Consider the following 6,502-nt stretch of genomic DNA (forward strand, 5'->3'; position numbering starts at 1 on the left):
TTAGTTCCCGAGCTGAGACAACTTTGATGATGACAGACACATGGCCTTTGGCATGAGTCATGGATTTCCTAAATTTTTCCAAAATAATATATTTAGGTGGCGACTCTGTATCTGGCAAAACAGTCCATTTTTGACAATTTGATTCAAAATCGATTTTCCAAAAGATTTGTCAGTTTTGGACTCTTTAGTATTTATCAATTTTACATCGCACTTGTGAGATTAGATTCAGAACCGCGGGAGTTCAAACTGTAGGATTTCTTTCGAGTTTCTGAAAAGGGGCACAAAAAAGCCGAGCTACACTAGGTTTGCTTCTTCTTTCCCCCTCTCTCTCTCTCTCTCTCTCTCTCTCTCTACAAATCCTCTTCTTTCTCTGTATATTCGAACCTTGGGATAATCCACCACTGCCCTCGCTTTCACAACCAGGTTTTCCCCTTTCTTTCTCTATATCTCTCTACATATGTCCATACATGTATATCTGATTTGTTTGTCCCGTCTTCTAAGTTCAATCAAAACCCTTTTATTGTTTTATTATAGTTATCTATTTGATTTTCTTATTTGTAAAATATAAAGATTTTGATTTGATTTTCTCGGCAATATATATATATATATATATATGTGTGTGTGTGTGTGTGTGTGTGTATGTGTGTGTGTGTGTATGCAGTGTATAGAAGTGTGAGATGGTATCTCTACCTTTATCTTATTACATCCAATAGATTGAGTCCAAAAAAGGTCCCCTACTTCCATTCGTTGCAAATCACGGAGGAGCTCTCTTCGGCAACTTTGTGTTGATAACCACACCTCTCCTTCCCTTTTCTCGGTATGACACCATTATTGTTTCAATCATATGTGCCTCAGTCTTTTACTTTGGAATTTTTTTTTCTTCTTAATGATGTTTCCCTTTTCCATCCTCTTCCCCCCCAATTTTCTCTGGGTTTTGTTTTGTTTGATGGAAGATTGTTTCTAGAGAAGAAGATTTTTACTTTTAAAGGCTCAATTTTTCTTTGGCAGCACTTTTTTGTTTTTTGTTTTTTTGTTTTTCTAAGGAAAAATATTTGATTCATGTACAATTGGCTTTTTGGTGATACAAATTAATATTTTTCTAGGTTTTTGGGTTTTTATATTTAAGGATTTTTTTTTCTAGGGAAAAATATTTGATTCATGTTCAATTAGCTTTTCGGTGATACAATGCAGTTTCAGAGGTTTGTTTTTAGTTTTTTAACTTTTGTGTATTTTAGTTGAGTTGTATTGTAACAGTTTGGTTATGGGTTGGAAATTGATGTTTGATTTGAATGATGAAAATTTTGATGGGATATGGTTTTAATCTAAGGTTAAGCTTGATTATTTTTATTTTTTATTTTTTGTTTTTGGTTGCAAGTTGGTTTTTGGTATTTGAATTTAATTGAAGACCTTGCTCGATCTGACCTACAAATGGTTGGTCCCTGAATTAATTGCAATACCTTATCTTTACAATGGTGGCGTATTTATATGATTATCTCTAAAGGGTTTTAATTATCTCTGAAGGGTTGTAATCATCACCGTCACTATGTATGCCATTAGGTTGAATTTGTTTGTGATTTAGGTTTCAGGAAAACAACCATTAATTGTTTTTTACAAAAGTTATTTTCATCTTGATGAAAATGAAACTTGAAATATCAATACTAATATGAGTGCTTTTATTATAAATTTGATGAGTAATAGTTCTTTAGATGCGTCAAATTAGATTATAACATGCATTAAAAATCAATTTGACACAAAATTTATGGTTTACTATGTATGTGCTTGTGCTTTGAGCTCCTGCAAAATTTCGTTTACAAATAATATACTATGATTTTAACCAACACAAAATTATTTTTTTTTTGGTCAATTAGAGGTTGGCCCATCTGATGAGTATGTCCTTAACTTTTAGTAGTGAAGTTCCTCTCAATTCGCTTTCAAAAATCCTTCTGGATGCTAATTTTGGTATGGACTTGCCACAATGAAAGTAATTCATGAGCTAGCAGAATAATCCTAGGACGTTTCATAGCTGTCTCATTTATCTTGTTTATTTTTTTGTAAGTCTTTGTGTTTGTATATTCTATCAAATTCAGTCTTTGTGTTTGTATCTTCTATCAGATTCTGTTCTCATTCTTGTATGATGTTTTTGGATTTTTATATTTAAATTCATCGGCGACTTTTTTTTTCTAGGGAAAAATATTGATTCATGTTCAATTGGCTTTTTGTCATTTTTTTGGATTGAAATGTGAATTGCACCTGACAATTGCCATTGCCCAATAATAATTTAAAAAGATGCATAACCACTATACACAAATCATTAAACATTAATTTAGCTCTATGGTCTGTAGTCTCCATGTCAACATCATTGGCATCCAATGCTTGTTATGCATTTAAGAACAATTGTAATTCCTTTTATTGTCTACCTCTTCTTCTTTTTTTAAATAGTTTTTAAGAAGCAATGTTATCTGTCACAAGCAACTTTAATAAATGATAAATGACCAAAGAAGTTAGAAGAAGTAAGGGCGGGGAGGTAGTGTGTGTGAGATTCTATTTAATTATTTTTTATGACTAATAATTGGATATATGCAAGTAGTGCATGCACAGATTAGGTTTCTTTTTTATTTCAAAAATTTGAAAATGGTATTAACTTGAGGTATTTGTTAAAAAAATTGGACGTGTTGATATTGTTGATTGTTGAGAAGTTGTACATTGAATAGGTTTCTTTGGTAGTGTAATAGGGTAAATGTAAATTATAATTTCTCTATATTCCAAACAAGTTGGTTACACGCATTAAATGAATATATATATATATATTGACTGGATGAAATTTGGTAAGAATTTTTATTAATCAAATGTTTGTCTGAAAGCATAGAAATTTTTCTTATAGACAAAGGAGTTCCTTTATGCTACTTGACAAATGTTTTTTTTATTAATTAATGACAAACACTTCCACTCATAAAGGCACCCATTATTCTTGGTAGTTAGTACTTAGTTTACTCTTGCAGCTGCATCCAACATTGTTTGGGAAGTATAGTTTATTTGTTAATTGCAAAATTCTCCCCTTTGGTCGTTGAATTGACTCTTTTTGTGTTCATATCAAGTAATCTCTTGACATGCTTTGCTGTACTTATCATAGTTTGAAGATGGGAGTGGCAGAACAGTTCTGACATGGAGGAGGAAACACTGCTGATAGGAATGGGTAAGTGATATTCTAGTGCTCCAAGCATTTATCATATTAAAATTTAATATCATAGTTAATATATATTTTTTGTTTATAATCTTTTTCTCTTTTTTTTTGGTGAATAAATTATAAAATAAAACAAGTGAATTTACATATTTACAAGGGATATACCCCACGCCCTAACAACACTATACAACCAAAAGACTATCAACCCCAATCTAGAAACAAACTGCTAGACAAAACAAATGGAGCTAGACTGTGAATGTATCATAAGCCCCATCTAGAAGGATAAGGGACATGAACAAAAACAAATGCTTCTATAACCTGTGAACCATGAACACCAATCTACCTTTACAAACCACAACATACTTCAAAAAACATATCCAGCAATATTTCAGGCCACATATATCAAAATATCCCAATTAAAGTAATCCTCAATAGAACAGATTTGGATAAACAAGACCCAAAAAGAACAGCCTACTAACACCTGCAACAAGAGAGACAGTAAAGAGCCAAATAGAGAGGGTAACAGAGCACTATAGAAAGTCAGCAATATTTGATTAATCTGGATGGATCATCCTCAAAGCAGTGGGTGCCAAGAACCAGAACTCAGCTAAAGGAGCCTGGAAACACAAGGAATCAACATAAGCTAAGATAATACAGTTCAGAAAATGCATGCACACAAAACTCTCAAAAGGGCTGCAAGCACTCAACCCTCAAACACACTCAAACTCAGAGCTGAAACAAGTACATTAGTAAACAGACAAATGTGTATCTCACAACACTCAACCCACAGAGGGCTACATCACTCAACCTTCAAAGCTCACCACACTCACTCATGCCTATTTAGAATCTTACTATACTTAACTCACATCCCTACAGATCAGATAGCAACCCGCAAAAAATAAACCTGCACTGAGAGCATTAGTTAAAAAAATTAGAGGCTCACCCCACTCAACCCACAAATCTCACATCACTCACTCAATATGCTAGTGTAGGGCTCACAACACTCAACCCACCTCCCTAAGAAAGTACTAGCCATGTACCTGCAGGTTATTAAAAGTTACTAGATTTAAGCACGGAGTCAGGTAGAGACCATTCCTTCAAGAACCACTTATTTGTTAAATCAACCTTGAAGTTAGTGATTGACATCACTCTGCACCTCACTAATTCTTGTATCCTACTGATTATAGCCACCTCATTTGACTTTGTAGTTTGGAAGATCCTACAATTTCTTTTCTGCCAGATACAGTATATAGAACAAGTGAAGACCAGTTTACAAATAGTGACAAACAGTGAGGAGCTAGTAAGCTAGGAAGCTAACCAATGCACAAGTTGGTTCCAGTTCATATTAGGCCAAGTCACATTACACTTAGCTTTCATGGTGGACCAGATTCTGAATGAAAAAGGGCACTCAAAGAATAGATGATTGTGGTCCTCATCATCCTTTAAATAGAATAATGTTTGGCTTTAATGTGATCATCTTAATAGGAAATTCTCTGTAGATTCCTCTTCATATGCTTGATACATCCTTTCTTCTTTATGGTGTTGGTTTTTCTAAACCTTTGAAAACAATTCTTGTTTGCAGTGGACAGGAAAAAAGGAATACATAGGGATGAACTATCCCAAAAGCTAAAAACCATAGCTTATTGACACTGTGTGCCCTTAATAGTGAGAGATTGATATTTACTCTTAGAACCAATCAACTATATTTTTATGTTTGAATGTAATATAAGTAGACATTTGCTGAAGGATGCTTTAAGGTATTCATGGCTTCATTTGTGGGCTTTCATCATATGGGTTTTTAGCATTTTTTTTCCTTGCTAACATTTCTATTATTGTAATCATTTGCTTGATGGTTCAAACACAAATACAAGTATAGAGTAATATGCTAATCAAATTGACTTGTATAGTTTTGTACTTGTATTTAAGTCGAAGTGGACTGTTTTCTCGAAACGTGGGGCTAGATTGTTTAAGAAAATTGTTTAGACCATAAAAACGTCTAATTAGGGGCTACCAAAATGTCACATGCTCTAAACACCTCAAAAATCATCCCCTACAATCAGTTTTGAAAAAGAAGTAAGTTTGATATTTTTCCAAGAGTGATAAAGTTGCAGCAGTCATGAAATCAGTAGAAAATACAAGGTAGCATCACTTATTCATACTAACACCTAAACTTACACCCCATTTCCAAGCATACCAACATTTCATACATACACAGAACATGCTAGGAGGTAGATTAAGAAGAGTAAGCAGGATTGGAGAAGAGAAGAGGGGTGTGTAATTTACCTTGAGGCTAGATAATAATTGTATCACAATTAAAACCAGGTGGCTTAATGCCTTTTATCAATATGCACACGAATAAACCCTATTTTTAGTAGTTTAGTACTTACTACCAAAAAACAAATAACCATGCAAAAATATTCTACAACTATAAATGTAAAAATAGGGTTTATTCATGTGGATTTAGTGGTTTAGAGTTTATTTTTAGTAGTTTTGCTTTATGTGGATTTTATTTGCATATACGTTAAGACTATTGAGATCTTGAATTTTTGCTAATTTTTCATTATTACATTGCTTTTATGGGGCCATTGAATTATCCTATTAGTTTTGGAAATGTTTTGTTGATGTTTTAAAATTTCTTGATCATTTCTTAATACCACAAGAAATATTTTTGTCCATGAGTCGTTGGTTTTTGTACTTATGTAAAGTTTCCTTTGTCATGCAGACAAGAAATGCAACAGGGTTAATTGCTCCAGCTATTGTCGCAGGTTTAGGTGCCTTAACACATACATTGGGCACCCTCTTCCCTGTGATAGGAGCAAGTGGATTTGTTACAGCTGCAGCAACAACTGTTATAGGAACTGTTGTCGATAGTTTTAGATAATCTCTTAATAGTTGTCGATATGTTTAGAAAGTTTGATATGCATAGTTTTGGATGGTTTAAACTTTTTGTACAGTTTAGAACTTAAGGATATAGTTTTCAAATGTTTGGAATGCATAGACAATTATTGAATGTTTATAATTTATAGATATAGTTTCTTTTTGATGTTTCAAACAATATTTTGGTGGTTGATTGATGTTTTGTGATGCTTGTTTGTAATATTTGTTAGATTGTACAAAATTGGTCAAATAGAACATGCTGAATTTAAAAATAAAATAAAAAATTGCATATTTTACGACAGGCATAATAAGTCATTGTATTACATATTTTACGGCGCGCAATCAATGTCGTTATTTCTCTCACCAATTAACAGCATACAAAAGTAGCCGTAGAAAAAGTAACAACAATGCACAAAATTTGCCACAAATAGTTTTTAACGGCGT

The 6,502-nt window shown here is 33.0% G+C and overlaps 1 long non-coding RNA gene across 2 annotated transcripts; it reads left to right on the forward strand.

Moving 5' to 3' along the window:
- The first annotated feature begins 227 nt into the window (after positions 1-227).
- Positions 228-6,236, forward strand: LOC114288867 (uncharacterized). Of its 2 annotated transcripts, XR_003638457.2 has the most exons (4): positions 255-423; positions 662-817; positions 3,131-3,193; positions 5,904-6,236. It is a non-coding gene; the product is annotated as an uncharacterized LOC114288867 (long non-coding RNA). The 2 variants fall into 2 exon arrangements; XR_003638456.2 differs by lacking the exon at positions 662-817 and having other exon boundaries at positions 228-423.
- The last annotated feature ends 266 nt before the right edge of the window (positions 6,237-6,502 follow it).

The sequence above is a fragment of the Camellia sinensis genome, chromosome 1 (genome assembly GCF_055761805.1).
Source record: "Camellia sinensis isolate YWXY chromosome 1, ASM5576180v1, whole genome shotgun sequence".
Lineage (NCBI taxonomy): Eukaryota > Viridiplantae > Streptophyta > Magnoliopsida > Ericales > Theaceae > Camellia > Camellia sinensis.